Genomic DNA, 16,542 nt, shown 5'->3' with positions numbered 1-16,542 from the left:
AGACTGAATATTTGTGTCTCCTCAAAATTCCTATGTTAAAACCTAACCCCCAACTTGATGGTATTAGGAGCTGTTACCAGAGCCCCTGGAGCAGAAGGGGGCTTGGTCCTCCCCTCCTTGGGTCTTGTCAGTCAGGAGAAAGATTTCAGAAGAGTGATAGATAGGGGTATTAAAGCAAAATAAGTTAATTTATTAATAAACTTAACAAAAAACTCAAGTGAGCAACTCAGCGAGTCTGAGTGCCCTGCCCACTGGGGTTTAAGGATTATATCTTTTTTTTTTTTTAATATATTTTATTGATTTTGTACAGAGAGGAAGGGAGAGATAGAGAGTTAGAAACATCGATGAGAGAGAGTCATCGATCAGCTGCCTCTTGCACACCCCCTACTGGGGATATGCCCGCAACCAAGGTACATGCCCTTGACCGGAATCGAACCCGGAACCTTTCAGTCCCCAAGCCGACGACGCTCTATCCATTGAGCCAAACCAGTCTCGGCAGGATTATATATCTTCTTGTTGCAAGCTTCTGAGTCCCCCTCCCCCGGTATGGGGATTAGCCTACAGGGTTTCATGCCCCCCTCCCCATCCTGTCATTGTGATTTAATTATTGATAATCTTAGGACTGCTTGGGTATGATAACAAGCCACTCTCTGCTTTAGTATCTATCTCTCCTGCCTCAGAGAGGTGGTGCTTCGGGAGGAATTAGGACAGAAGATACTACCCTCCCGAATGAGATTAATGCCCTTATAAATGAGAACCAGAGAGCCCTCATGCCCATTCCGCTAGGAGGACACAGTAATACAGCCATGTATGAACCAGGAAGCAGGCCCTCACCTGAAGCTGATTCTGCCCGTGCCTTGATCTTGGACCTCCCAGCCTTCAGTAGTGTAAGAATTAGATTTCTATCGTTTATAAACCACCCACTGTATGGTATTTTTTTTATGGCAGCCGGAACAGACTAAACCAAGAGTCAACATTCAGGATTAAGGTAGATTAGATCACATCCAAACCCAGTCCTTGACTGTGATTTACAGACTCACTGGCAGGTAATAAAACAAAGTGAGTAGCTAAGAAAGTGCACTGATACTACTATGCACCAGGTATGTGTAGTTTTCTGCCTACAAAGTTATCACCATCTAGTGGAGAGAAATGCTTTAGAGCAATAAGGCATTATGCAAATGTGCAAAAAATTCAAAATGCAGTAGCACCAGTTATGCTTTGGATATAGGAAAGAGGTTCCCTAAAGCTTCCGGAGTATTATGAACAACATGCTTTACCCAGCTGTGTTCGAAATGAACATATAAAACAGTAGATTTAAAGAGTGTAGCAATGTAGGCACGAGTGAGTCACCTTCAGCCCAGATCAAGGCCCTGAGGAGGAAGATTTCAGAAGGGGAGAAGAAGGGTTGGTGCCTGATACATATTAGACATTGGAGATAAACCTGCCACAGTTATACTCACTCTAGGAGTCCCCACCCAAAGCCACATCCACAGAGGCTTCCTGGATATACACAGCCCCACCTCCCATCTTCTCTTATACCCACATCACAGTCTCCCTTGCATCACAGATATTACTATTATTAAGCTATGTCAACAAAGAAATATTAAACCTGTAGAGAATTTTTAGGAGTTGATGAGAGCCAAACTGACAAAAATGGCTGGAAAGCAAAATCTCAACAGACTGAGAAAATGCTCCAGAGAATGGCAGTTTTGCACCTTATTTTATACATTACAATCAAAGGAGGAGGTATAAGGGGGTTACAGAAATTAATTGGTGATAGATTAGGGAGGCAGGGGAAAGCGAATTGAGAGGGTGTGAGAGGGAATCCCTGGGATTAGATAAAATCTAATTCCTCTACTCTTACTATTAATATATCCTCATGGAGGAAAACACACATGTGCCTCATTAGTGCCGCTGCACACAGAGTCCATCACTGTTCCATTCCCCGTGAGACCTTGTGTGACACATAATCATTTCTCTTCTTTCAGTGTCAGCTCTTCCAAACATTCATCACAAAACTCCCTTCCCCAATTCTGTTCTCTCTTCTCTCATTCTAGCCACTAAACAGGCCATAATGCTTCTTGCTTAACAGATAAAGGAGGCCACTAGCTAGAAATTCCCTTATTTTCTGGCTCTCCTCATTTCTTGACATCCAGATGCAGCCACAGTGCATCAGTGCTGTACCATGATAATGCACCAGCAAGATTTCCTGATGCAACAGCATCATCTCTGAGGATCACGGCAACTAACATCTGTTCATGTCTTCTAATCAAGCCTTTTTCTCCCCTCCTTTATTTTTTATTTTTTAACCAACTAAAATGTGCTCTGTAATCACTCTATAGTGCAACTACTATTCATAAAATCACCAGTGACCTGCTAATTCCAGAACCAATGGGTGTTTTTAAGCTTCAGTTGCTGTATTTCCATGCTGGATTTGGCCCTATTGACCATGCCTCCCCTTCCATCCACCACCACCACATAGCCTTTCTCCTTTCTTGGCCTTGGGGACACCAAGCTCTTCCAGTATTCTTTCTCCCCCCTAGCGGTTGCTTCTCAGGCTCCTTCTCTGTATCTATTCATTTTTAAAGTATAAGCAAATCACCTTTGCCCTTGCTCTCTTCTACTCACCATACTTTCCCTAAAGAACCTCATCTGCTCTCACAGTTTTAACAACCTCTCTGATGATGTTTATCCAAAATTGATATCTGTATGGTAGTTGTAAATACTTAGATTGAATTGACTGTGAAATGGCTATCAGATGATTGCCTTGAAGTTGTCATGTGCACACCTAAACCTGTTCCTTTTCTTTTACCTTTATGAGATCTTATCCTTGGGTCCTTATCTTAGTTGTCAGGAACATAGAGACATAAAATATGCAGTCACCCTTATTACTTCCCCCTACTTAGGAACTTCATGGCGAATGGTTTCTAGCATGCACTACTGAGCTAAGTTCTGTACATCTCAATTCCAGGTAATAATGGGATATCTAGAACGCCCTGTATGTAAAGGTAGGGACACCAGAAAGGAGAGGACAAGAAAAAAAGCAGAAAAATAAAGTTGGGCAAAATAAAACTTAAAATTAAAGGACTACCTGTTCACTTCTCTGCCTTTAGACAGATATGAAAATAGTATCCTTATCCTCAATGTACATATGCATAGCTTAGCCCCAGAGTGATTAACTCAAGGCTACCTATCTTGTCTGTTGTCAAAGGGACACTAAGACCCAGGATTCTGGTTTATTAGTGCAATGCACCTCGGGATAAAAGATGGTGGCTGAAGGGTGGCAGAGAACAAATGTAAGGAAGGTCATGTCTTTCAGCAGAGGCTGGCCCACTGTTAGCATTGGTAGCTAGATATTAATAAAAGAAGAGAAAAGGGAAACAGACATGACTAAGCATAATCAACGAGGGAACAGAAGCCTGCTGGCTTCATCAGGAAGGTACAGCAGCACACACTCCCAAGGGAACCACCAGTCAGTTCCCCTCAGATCCCTGGGGGAAGGGAAGGAACAATGAAGGAGGAGACAAGCACATGCATAGTAGGACCCAAAATGGGACTACAGAGGTCTGTCAGCCTAGCCTGTGGAAAGAATGGATTGGTTAGGGGTGAACGCATCAGTAACCTGCAAAAGCTTGAAAATTGATGGTTTTGTTTTTGAAAAAGCACCTGGTCCTTCCCAAACCAAAGATAATGTAATTCCAGCTAACAAAGAACTCTCTCACCTGCAGGGTAACACAGGCTCACTCCATTCATTCATTAGTGCCTACTCTCCACTAGCAACCATGTGGGACTAGCAGTCACTTGCGGCCCAGTGGCCATCGAGCCTCCTAAAGTGGGCCCCAGCCAAGGCACAGCCGGAAAAACAAGCTAGCCAATGGTGCTAAAGGCTTTAGAATCAATGACACAGAATCTTTAGACATTGGGCACTGTTTGGGCTTAATGGAGACAAGGCTGAACTTCTTCCATGGGGAGGGGGGGGAAGGACATTTGAAGATGAGACATCGGGAACCCAGGGGCTGTCCTTGGGGCAGCCTGCTATTTTCACTGCTTTTGTTTTGCATCTGGCGCCACAAACCTATCTTACCATGCCGCAATCTCCCGTAGGGGTCCCTGGGATGCTTCCTTGAGATTCCATGAAAGAACAGGCTTTCACCAGCAAGACCACAAAGTGGTGAGGAGACAGAAGGAAGCCAGGGGCAGGACCACAGGAAGGGAAAGAAAAACCCAGGAACCTAACTAGGCGGAGTTACTGAGACACTCCCACCTGGGTGGGGAAGGAAGGGTGGGCACAAGAGGCATGAACTTTTAAATGTGTGGCTATTGCTAAGACAGACAGGTAACTAATCACAAGGTAGTAAGGATGTATAAACCAATCCCAACGATGTTGCTAAGGCAAAATTCTTTAAAAGAACCAATCAGGCCGAGACCGGTTTGGCTCAATGGATAGAGCGTCGGCTTGGGGACTGAAAGGTCCCGGGTTCGATTCCGGTCAAGGGCATGTACCTTGGTTGCGGGCATATCCCCAGTAGGGGGTGTGCAAGAGGCGGCTGATCGATGACTCTCTCTCATCGATGTTTCTGGCTCTCTATCTCTCTCCCTTCCTCTCTGTACAAAATCAATAAAATATATTTAAAAAAAAAAAAAAAAAGAACCAATCAGGAACTAACAAAAAAAAAAAAAAAAAAAAAAAAAAAGCAGCCCTACTTCCACTTTTCTCACCCCACTCCCGGCAGCATTTCACAATGGATACCTGATGTTTCTGTTGTGGGGGAGCACATCCCCTAAGGCCCTCATGGCTTATGGCCATGTGAGTCTCTACACATGGACTAACAGACTTTAATTAGCTCGGATGCTGAACTACTCCCCCCTGCCACGTGGAAAGGAAGCTCTGGACACTGGGCTGCTCCCCCAACCCAAGCTGCACCTTTTCCAGTCTGGCTTCTCTCCATGAACTTCATTTCCACTTTTGTCCCTGACTTGATGCTTCAATTTCTTGAGACAATGAACTCAAACTCAAAAACCCACATTTTGGTTCCAGTGGGACACACAGACATCTTTAAGAGAAAGCTCCACTCTCCTTACTGCACTCACCTCTGTGCACAGGGCTCAGAGAATCTCAACCACCACCAGGCAGAATCTGTATACACAGATTAAAAGGCAACTTACTCTCCTCTGCTATCACCTGAAAGAAATCAGTGTTATCTCCCTGGATGATAACCCACTCCGTTACTACCAAGTCCAAGAGGCCATTTAGGTGAGTCGTTCTTCTAAAATCTATGAACATCTGTAAATACATTTCATAAGAGCAATCTCATTGGCTGCAAGAAAATCATGATGGAGGAAGTTCTGATGCCCTAAACTGACAACAAATACAAATCCAACACATTTTTTAAAATCCATTTCATATAGGTACCATGTTTTATTTACCCATTTTCCTATGGGTGGGCTTTATTCCAATTGTTTCCATTTCTTAATGTTGTTTTTGGTATTCAAATCAATGCCCCAGTAAAATCTTTATATTCCACATTTTAGTATTGGTAATTTTGTTTCTGCAAGAGACATTTCTAGAAATGGGTTTGCTGTGTGAAAAGGCAAAAATATTTTTTTTTAAATTATGAGGTGTACTACTTTACATTGGAACATTCTCTCACACAAGAGAAAATCACAAACCCCAAAAGGCATCACTTGTGCTAAAGCCCAAGATACCGAACCTAGATTTAATATCTAACCTAGCTGCATTTTTTTTTTTATTTTTTTTTTTATGGGTTTCTTTCTTTTTTTTTTTTTTTTTTTTTTAATAACTTTTTATTGTTCATATTATTACAAATGTTCCTTCCCCCCCCCCCCCACCATTGCTCTCCTCCACCAGGTTCCCACCCCGCCCTCTGCCCTTTCCCCTCTCCCCATTGTCCTCATCCATAGGTGCACAGTTTATGTTCAGTCTCTTCCCACGCCCCCCTCTCCCCTTTACCCCAAGAATCGTCAGTTCACTCCCCTTCCATACCTCTGATTCTATTATATTCAACAGTTAATCTTGTTCATCAGATTTTTTTAATTTCCTTGGTTTTTAGATTCACTTGTTGATAGTTATGTATTTGTTGTTCATAATTTTTATCTTTGTTTACTTTCTCTTCTGAAAGAACTCCCTTCAGCAATTCATATAATTCTGGTTTGGTGGTGATGAACTCCTTTAGCTTTTTTTTATTAGTGAAGCTCTTTATCTGGCCTTCGATTCTGAGTGATAGCTTTGCTGGGTAGATTATTTTTGGCTGTAGGTTCTTGTTATTCATCACCTTGAATATTTCTTGCCATTCCCTTCTGGCCTGCATGGTTTCTGTTGAGAAGTCAGCTGACAATCGTATAGGTGCTCCTTTGTAGGTTACTACCTTCTTTGCTCTTGCTTCTTTTAATATTCTCTCTTTGTCTTTTGCTCTTGGAATTTTAATAATGATGTGTCTCGGTGTGGTCCTCTTTGGATTCCTTTTGTTTGGAGTTCTGTGCGCTTCCTGGACTTGTAAGTCTAATTCTTTCACCAGGTAGGGGAAGTTTTCTGTCACTATTTCTTTCAGTATGTTTTTGATATCTTGCTCTCTCTCATCTTCTGGGACCCCCATAATTCTGATGTTGGTTCGCTTGAAGTTGTCCCAGAGGTTTCTTACATTATCTTCAATTTTCTGGATTCTCTTGCCTTCTAGCTTCTGTGGAGGAGTGTCTTCTGGCTCTTTATGTTCCAAATCTTTGACTTGATTCTTGCGATCTTCCCTTCTGTTTTTAGGACTCAGTAAAATATTTTTTATTTCAGAGAATGTATTCTTTATTTCTTGTTGATCCCTTATCATTTCTTGTTGACTCCTTATTAATTCTAGTTGATCTCTTTTCATATCCTCATAGGCCTTATCCATCTTTTCTAGGAAATTCTTGAAAAACCTTATAAGCGTAGATTTGAACTCTATATCCAGATGCTTTTTGTCCTCCATTTCTTTCGTTTGTGATCTATTTTGTTGTCGCATTTCACAGTTACAGATGGGACGGGGTTTCAGGGTGGAGCCTGCAGCTTTGGCTTCTGTCAGCCCCGCCCTATGCGGGTCCTTCAGTGCTCGCTGCTGCCGGCGCCTCTGAGAGAAAGGTGCCCTCGATTTTCGCCTGCTGCCAAACAGTCTATGCTCTCCCCTAATGAGCCCGGTATTGGGGTTCAGTTCAGTTGGAAGTGGAGTTGGAGGTGGCGTTCAGAGCAGTCTGGAGCCCAGGTCTCCTTCCCGTCAGGGCAATCTCGCGGCACAGCGGATCGTCCCTTCTCTGCGCGCAGTGTGCGCACCGCCGGGACCTCCTTTCGCCTCTCCCCGGGGTTCTGCCTTGCAGCCCGGCTCCCTATGGCTGAGCCTGAGTCCCCGGGGCCTGGCCCAGAACCGGGTTCAGAGCAGTTGGGGGCCCAGCACAGTCGGAGCTTTTCTCTCCTTTCCGCTCGGGAACGCCCGCCAGGCACTCGGCCTCCCTCCTCTCTGGCTCCGTCCTCTCCGCGCGCCGCGTCTCCGTACCTTGGGCTTTTCCAGCTCCTCCGCGCCTCCTTCTGGTTTTCTCCTTGCTTCTCGCTGTAGAATTTCCAATCAGTCAACCTTCCTGTAGTTCTGGGCAATGTCCGTTTTATATTTTAGTTGTATTTTATTGAAATTGTTGTGTGCGGCTGCGGCTAGGTGTTCACCTGGGCGCAGCCATCTTGGATCCCTCCCCTAGCTGCATTTTTAACCCTTCCCAGAAGTTCATTGCCAGCATGGAATTTTCTGGTAAACTTGAAGGAAGTAATCTGTCATGTGGGCCCTCTCCCTCCCTCTCTCCCATCCAGGGGAAGAAGAAGCAATCTGCATGATAAAGACCCCTGCTGCTCCCTTCCTCCAGGACCTGGTCTAAAGTAATCCTTCCTTTTCTTTTGTTAACAGCTTGCTTGCCCCATCTTTCTGTCTATAAAAAACTTCCATTTTGTATGACCTCTGAGAGTATTTACTGTCTGATTCAGGAATCTTTATATATAAAAGCCTAAATGACCAACCAACTGGCTGGTGGCTATGATGTGTGTTGACCAACAGGGGGCATACACTCAATGCAGGAGCAGAAACCACAGACATGGAAAACATGGAACAGACTGATGAATCTCGGAGGGAAAGGGGGAGGAGGGAGGGTGGGAAGAGATTAACCAAAAATCTTTTATGCATACTAGAGGCCTGGTGCATGGATTCGTGCACCGGCTGGGTCCCTTGGCCTGGCCTGTGGGGATTAGCCGAAACCAGCTCTCCGACATCTCCCAAGAAGTCCTGGATTGTGAAAGGTTTCAGGCCAAGCCAAGGGACCCCACCAGTGCATGTATCTGTACACCAGGCCTCTAGTTACTTAACAAAGACAACTAGATGATAAGGAGAAAAATTCTGAGATTAACTGAATTAAATTACAGCAGGCCAGAATGTTGAAAAGAAACAAGAGGCCACTCAATTAACAACTGCAGGGCAAATCAACAAAAGATTGCTTACATTCCTGGATCTGTGTTGAAACTTTGAATTAACTTACACCTAGCCCCAAACTTCCCAGGCCTTCACCATGCTACTGTCTGTGTCTTTGAGCTATGCATATAACTATAACTATACCTATAACTATAAGTTCTTTGATTTATTTCTTCTCATCCCCTTCTCTCTCCCTTCCCCCGAGCCCCTAGAGATATATCAGTTGGTTCCATGCCTCCAGGCCTTGGGTCTTATTTAGCTGGTCAATTCATTTTGTTCATTAAATTCCACAAATAAGTGAGATCATGTGGTATTTGTCTTCCTCCAACTGGCTTATTTCACTTAGCATGATAGTCTGCATGTCCCTCCATGCTGTCTCAAAGGGTAAGAGTTCCTTCTTTTTACAGCTGCACAGTATTCCACTGTGTAAATACACCAAAGCTCTTTATCCCTTCAGCTACTGTTGGGCTCTTGGGAGGATTCCAGATCTTAGCTATTGTAAATTGTGCTGCTATGACCACAGGGGTGCGTACAGAATCTGATGTCCTAAGGACTTAATGATTAAGGAAGGGAGAAAGGAGAAGGGGTCATGTTAAAGGAATGGAGTTCCTGTGTGGTTACTTACACCAGTTTTTTCTCACTTCCAACATACCAGACACAGCGCTTTCCCATTTCTATTTCCTCTGCTTGGAAATATCTTCCCCAGGACCTTCACGAGGCTGGCCACGTCTAGTCATTCATGGATTAGCTAAAATTTCACCTCAGGGTTACCTTTCAGGGCTACTATCTACCCTTCCTTCATACTAATCCTCTCTATCCTGCTATGTTTACCTCCCAGCACTTTCACTATCTTAATCCCACTGGCACTGTATTCAACACCCACCAACCCTGACCCCTTTTCCATCCATTGCTCCCTATTGTCTATTAGTTATGCAATAGCTGGGGGAGGGAGATGGTTATGGGGTGAGAAAGTCCCCCATAAATCTAAATAAACTCAAGTTATCCTCCTGTGCAAACCCTCAGACTGCTTCCCAGAGCAGAGTATTAGCTCTTATGTGGTTTCCTAGGCTCTGTTCCAGTTCCAAACTGCTCAGTCTCTTTCCTTCTATTCTTTCCTGGCTCACCACCAGAGGCCACACTGGCCTCCTGCCATTCTTGTTACACCTCAGGGCCCCCCAGGGTCTTTGTGCCAAATTTCTTCCCACTAGAACACCAAACCTCCTCCACATTCACAGGACTCATGCCTGCGCTTCCTTCAGGGCTCAGGTCAAAAGGTACATCACAACCTCCTTACCCTCTACCACTCTGCCCTGCCTTTTATTCTTTCCATGCACTTATTTTATTAGTTTACGTATTCATGTATTACCCCTTTATCAATTGAATAAAAGTTCTGTGAGAGCCTGGACTTTGCCCTGTCTCTCCTTTTTTCATCGTCAGTGCCTCATGGATAATTTTCAATAAGTATTGTTTGAGAGCACGAATAAAATTTTATTTATATAACTTTTCCCCAACTAGAATGTAAGCTCTTTGCAAACAAGATCTTCATCTCTCTGATCAATTCCTGTGTTCCCCACTGTGCTTGGCAGCATGCAGAAACTCCCAATGACTGTGTTTAATGACAAGAAACATGGCATTGATGGAGCTTTATGGGGCATGATGGCGATTATTTATATACATCTATTTGTTAGAATCATATTTACTTTTGTTTAAAGGGATTTAGAATATCTTTAAGGCAACCTGTACTGAGTTGAATAAGGTCTCCTCAAAATTCATGCCCACTTGAACTTGTGAATGTAACCTTATTTGGAAAGAGGGTCTTTGCTGATATCATTATAATAAGTTAAGGATGAAGGTGTGCCTTAATCCGATGGCTGGCATCCTTATAGAAATTCCAACACACAGAACACACAAGGGGAGATATTGGAGTGACATATTTACAAGCCAAGGAGTGCTGAGGATTGCTGGCAACATCAGAATCTGGGACGAAGCAAGGAGAAGCCTCCTTCAGAGACGCCAGAGAGAACATGACCCTGCCAACACCTTGATTTGGGACATCTGGAATTTCTAGAACTTCCAGGACTGTGAGACAATAACTTTCTATTGTTTGGATCCACCCAGTTTGTGGTACTTCGTTACAGAATGATCAGGAAACTTATACCACTTTTCTTTAAAAAAAAAAAAAATACTGTTAATCAAGAGAATAATATAATAATAGTGTCAATATCAAAAAGATGTTGAAAATAAAGTGAAAAGAGAACCCACTTAATGGGAAAATATATTCACCAAAGGTAGGTATATCTGATAAAGAATTAATTTTAAAAAATTTATAAAGAACTTATAAAACTCAACACCAAAATACCAAACATTCCAATTTCAAAAATGACAAAGGACCTGAATAGACACTTCTCCAAAAAAGACATACAAATGGGCAATAAATGTATGAAAAAGACAATGTCACTAATCATCAGAGAAATGCAAATTAAAACCACAATGAGATTTTACCTCACACCTGTCAGAATGGCAACCATCAGTAAATCAACAAACAAGTGTGGGTGAGGATGTGGACAAAAGGGAACCCTTGTGCATTGTGGGTGGGATTTGCAGATTGATGCAGCCACTATGGAAAACAGTATGGAGTTATCTAAAAAAAAATGAAAAAAATAGAACTGCCTTATGACCCAGGGATTACACTTCTAAAAATATATCTGAAGAAGACCAAAACACTAATTTGATAGCATATATGTACCCCTATGTTCATTGTAATGTTATTTATGGCAGCTAAGCTATGCAAACAATCCAAGTGCCCTAGATGAATAGATAAAAAAGCAGTGTTACATTTACACAATGGGAATATTACTCAGCCATAAAAAGAAGGAAAGCTTGCCCTTTGGATGGACCTGGAGAGTATTTTGCTAGGTAAAATAAGCCTATCAGAGAAAGACAAATTCCATTTCATTTCACTTATATGTGAAATTTAATGAAAAAAAAAATAAACTAACAGACAAAATAGAGACAGACTCATAGATACAGAGAACAGACAGACAGCTGTCAGAGGGGAGGGGGATTGAGGGGCTGGGTGACAAAGGTGAAGGGATAAAGCAAAAATAACACAACAAATAATACACACAGACAAGGGTGTGGTGACTACAGATAGAGAGGTGTTGAAAAGGTAAAGGAGGAAAACATGGTGATGGAAGGAGACTGGACTTGGGGTGGTGAACACACAGTACAATATACAGATGATGCTTATATTTTTAAAAAGAAGAAAAAACAACATGTTGAAAAGAGCTCCATAGTAATCTGGAAGTTCCTTCATTTTGAACGTTGGAGATTCTACAAAGGACAAGACTATTCCAGGTGAGGAGCTAACTGTGAACTGGCTCAGGCTGCTGGGCATTTGCCTGAAGAAATTAGGAGCTATTGGAGAGATCCAAGATGGCTGCGCCCAGGTGAACACCTAGCCGCAGCCGCACACAACAATTTCAATAAAATACAACTAAAATATAAAACAGACATTACCCTGAACTACAGGAAGGTTGACTGACTGGAAATTCTACAGTGAGAAGCAAAGAGAAAACCAGAAGGAGGTGCGGAGGAGCTGGAAAAGCCAAGGTACGGAGACGCGGCGCGCGGAGAGGACGGAGCCGGAGAGGAGGGAGGCCGAGTGCCTGGCGGGCGTTCCCTAGCGGGAAGGAGATAAAACTCTGACTGTGCTGGGCCCCCGACTGCTCTGATCCCCAGTTTTAAGCCAGACCCCAGGGACTCAGGCTCAGCCATAGGGAGCCGGGCTGTAAGGCGGAACCCCGGGGAAGTGGCGAAAGGAGGTCCCAGCGGTGCGCACACTGCGCACAGAGAAGGGACGGTCGGCTGTGCCGCGGGATTGCCCTGACGGGAAGGAGACAGGGGCTCCAGACTGCTCTGAACGCCACCTCCAACTCCACTTCCAACTGAACTGAACCCCAATACCGGGCTCATTGTGGGAGAGCATAGACTGTTTGGCAGCAGGTGAAAATCGAGGGCACCTTTCTCTCAGAGGGGCCGGCAGCAAGCACTGACAGACCCGCATAGGGCGGGGCTGACGGAAGCCAAAGCTGCAGGTTCCACCCTGAAACCCCGTCCCATCTGTAACTGTGAAATGCGACAACAAAATAGATCACAAACGAAAGAAATGGAGGACAAAAAGCGTCTGGATATAGAGTTCAAATCTACGCTTATAAGGTTTTTCAAGAATTTCCTAGAAAAGATGGATAAGGCCTATGAGGATATGAAAAGAGATCAACTAGAATTAATAAGGAGTCATCGAGAAATGATAAGGGATCAACAAGAAATAAAGAATACATTGTCTGAAATAAAAAATATTTTACAGAGTCCTAAAAACAGAAGGGAAGATCACAAGAATCAAGTCAAAGATTTGGAACATAAAGAGCCAGAAGACACTCCTCCACAGAAGCTAGAAGGCAAGAGAATCCAGAAAATTGAAGATAATGTAAGAAACCTCTGGGACAACTTCAAGCGAACCAACATCAGAATTATTGGGGTCCCAGAAGATGAGAGAGAGCAAGATATCGAAAACATACTGAAAGAAATAGTGACAGAAAACTTCCCCCACCTGGTGAAAGAATTAGACTTACAAGTCCAGGAAGTGCACAGAACTCCAAACAAAAGGAATCCAAAGAGGACCACACCGAGACACATCATTATTAAAATTCCAAGAGCAAAAGACAAAGAGAGAATATTAAAAGAAGCAAGAGCAAAGAAGGTAGTAATCTATAGAGGAGCACCTATACGACTGTCAGCTGACTTCTCAACAGAAACCATGCAGGCCAGAAGGGAATGGCAAGAAATATTCAAGGTGATGAATAGCAAGAACCTACAGCCAAAAATAATCTACCCAGCAAAGCTATCACTCAGAATCGAAGGCCAGATAAAGAGCTTCACTAATAAAAAAAAGCTAAAGGAGTTCATCACTGCCAAACCAGAATTATATGAATTGCTGAAGGGAGTTCTTTCAGAAGAGAAAGTAAACAAAGATAAAAATTATGAACAACAAATACATAACTATCAACAAGTGAATCTAAAAACCAAGGAAATTAAAAAAATCTGATGAACAATATTAATTATTGAATATAATAGAATCAGAGGTATGGAAGGGGAGTGAACTGACGATTCTTGGGGAAAAGGGGAGAGGGGGGCGTGAGAAGAGACTGAACATAAACTGTGCACCTATGGATGAGGACAATGGGGAGAGAGGAAAAGGCAGAGGGTGGGGTGGGAACCTGGTGGAGGAGAGCAATGGTGGGGGGGGAAAAAGGAACATTTGTAATAATATGAACAATAAAAACTTATATTAAAAAAAAAAAAAAAGAAAAAAAAAAGAAATTAGGAGCTATTTCCCCATGCCAGTGAGTAAGTGTAATGGCAGATACAGTGAGCAAGCACACATTGCTCTCACCTTTACTTACAGAAAGCTAAGACCAGACGCAATGCATCATCTAAATATCTGAGACAGCCTCTAGGAAAGCCAAAATGAATGTAAGTATAAGACATAACACACCTAGACAGGTCCAATGACCATTAAACTGCAGCATTATGTAAAAATGACGCTTATTGGCCTACACTCCTGGGGTAACATAACCCTAGGCAGTTGAGGTTATAAATATATATGAGTAACAATGCTTGAGGGAGTTTTTCTTTTTTTTCTTTTTTTCTTCCAATATGAGACACCAGAAAACAAGAACTGAGAATAACTTAACCTATCCTATAGAAAATGAACTTTCTACATGTCGAGAAAAACACTCTCTCACCTGCTCCCCACTCCCTCTGCCCAAGTAAACACAGGAATGTTGAGGCCAGTTGGGACGGAGAAGGCTGGATCCCAGAGGGCAGCAGGCCTGCTGTGGAGGTCTCATGGGACCCTCACAAACATTCTGTGATGCTGCAGAGGGATTGGGAGAAAGAAGAGATTTCCTGGTCTGTTCCAGAGGGCAGAGCAATTTTACTTCCTCCTGGAAACCTCTGCTCCAGCGAGGGAGAAAGGAAAGAGTGGAAAGGCCCGTCCCCTTTATAGAAGAAGCTGTTGAATCTATTGCACATTTTGAAATTATTCTTTTTGTCAGGAAACGATAACCAGTATCAGTGATTTCAACCTCATGCGTCCTGCCTGCCCTTTTTCGGAGAGATCACTTCCTTCCCTGCTCCTGATAGTGTAAGGAGGTGTAACTTCCACACTGGGTCCAAAATGAACGTTTTCCCCATGTGCCTAACACCGTGGTCAGCAAACTGCAGCTCGCAAACCACATGCGTCTCTTTGACCCCTTGAGTGTGGCTCTTCCACAAAATACCAAGGCCTGGGCAAGTTTATTTTGAAGAAGTGGAGTTAGAAGAAGTTTAAGTTTAAAAAATTTGGCTCTCAAAAGAAATTGCAATCGTTGTACTGTTGATATTTGGCTCTGTTGACTAATGAATTTGTCGACCACTGACCTAACACATTTATAATCCCTTACCACTCTGGCCTCGTGTGTTCCTCCTTTGGTGACCCTAACACTCATTAGATCCAGGACAAGCATGTCTCAAAAAGGTCCAGCACACATGCCTTCAGGATCTCTTGGTTTGCCACGGGTCTGGCAGCCTAGCCAGTAAGAGCTGTGTAAAGCAGTTTGATGGACGGGACAAGATAATTTAATGAAAGTTGTTCAAACAAAGAGGATGTGTTTGCAAATAAAACAAAAATAACTAAGCCTTCTGAGAACCAAATAAACAATATAAAAGGCCAGAAGCAGAGCCAAAACCATTTTTTTTTAAGCCTGAGAAGTTAAACATAATGCCAGCTGGTTGTGTTGACTTGACTTTCTTCACAGGGTTTTCTTGTTTCAATTAAAGCATTGTCCCTGCCCCGTCCAACTCCAAAGAGCAAAGTAAAATGCAATCATCAGGCTTTTCATGCCTTTCCTACAATCTATTACATTCTTTTTTGTTAATCCTCACCCGAGGATATATTTCCCATTGATTTTTAGAGAGAGTGGAAGAGAGGGAGGGAGGTTGGAAGGGGAGAGAGAAACATCCATGTGAGAGAGAGACTACTGATTGTTTGCCTCCTGCTCATGCCCTGAGGACTTAACCTGTAAGTCAGGTGCATGCCCTTGACCAGGAATTGAACCCAGACTCTTTAGTGTGACCACCAATGCTCTAACCCAGTGTTTCCCAACCTTCTCTCATGATGAGAATCACCTGGTGGAGTTGTTAAACCACAGATTCCTGAATCCCAACTAAGAAGTGCTAAACTAGAATTTTTGGGAACATATAGGTAAAATTGTATACTTAACTAGTGCTCTAAGACAGATTTTATATACAGAGCACTAAGTTAGGTATGCAATTTTACCTATATGTTCTCAAAAATTCTAGTTTAGCACTTCTTAGTTGGGATTCAGGAATCTGTGTTTTAACAACTCCACCAGGTGATTCTCATCATGAGAGAAGGTTGGGAAACACTGCTCTAACCCCATGGTCGGCAAACTGCAGCTTGCAAGTCACATGCGGCTCTTTGGCCCCTTGAGTGTGGCTCTTCTACCATATACCACAGCCTAGGCAAGTCTATTTTGAAGAAGTGGCATTAGAAGAAGTTTAAGTTTAAAAAATTTGACTCTCAAAAGAAATTGCAATCGTTGTACTGTTGCTATTTGGCTCTGTTGACTAATGAGTTTGCTGACCTCTGCTCTAACTGTTGAACCACACCAGCCAGAATAGAACATATTACTTATTTATATAGGAACTCTACTTAAGATTATATAGAGCATGTTATTGAAATATTGGCTTTTTCAACCTTAAAAGATAAAATATTGTAATAAAAGTGATAAACATTAAAAAAAAAAAAATCCCCAAAACAAGTTCAGAAAATACAAATGAAAGCCCTAAATGCACTTTTGAGTAAGATGAATTTTCACTTCTTTAGGGGGAAAAAAAGAGTTCGGCTTTCTCAAAGGAAGAAAATTAAGAGTAGTTCTTACAGGCGCTGGCTTGCTGGGACCCGCGGAGAGTCACTGCCGCTTCTACAGGC

This window comes from Pipistrellus kuhlii, unplaced genomic scaffold, assembly GCF_014108245.1.
Source record: "Pipistrellus kuhlii isolate mPipKuh1 unplaced genomic scaffold, mPipKuh1.p scaffold_m20_p_10, whole genome shotgun sequence".
Classification (NCBI taxonomy): domain Eukaryota; kingdom Metazoa; phylum Chordata; class Mammalia; order Chiroptera; family Vespertilionidae; genus Pipistrellus; species Pipistrellus kuhlii.
The sequence above is the reverse complement of the archived record's forward strand: the minus strand, read 5'-3'. Positions refer to the sequence as shown.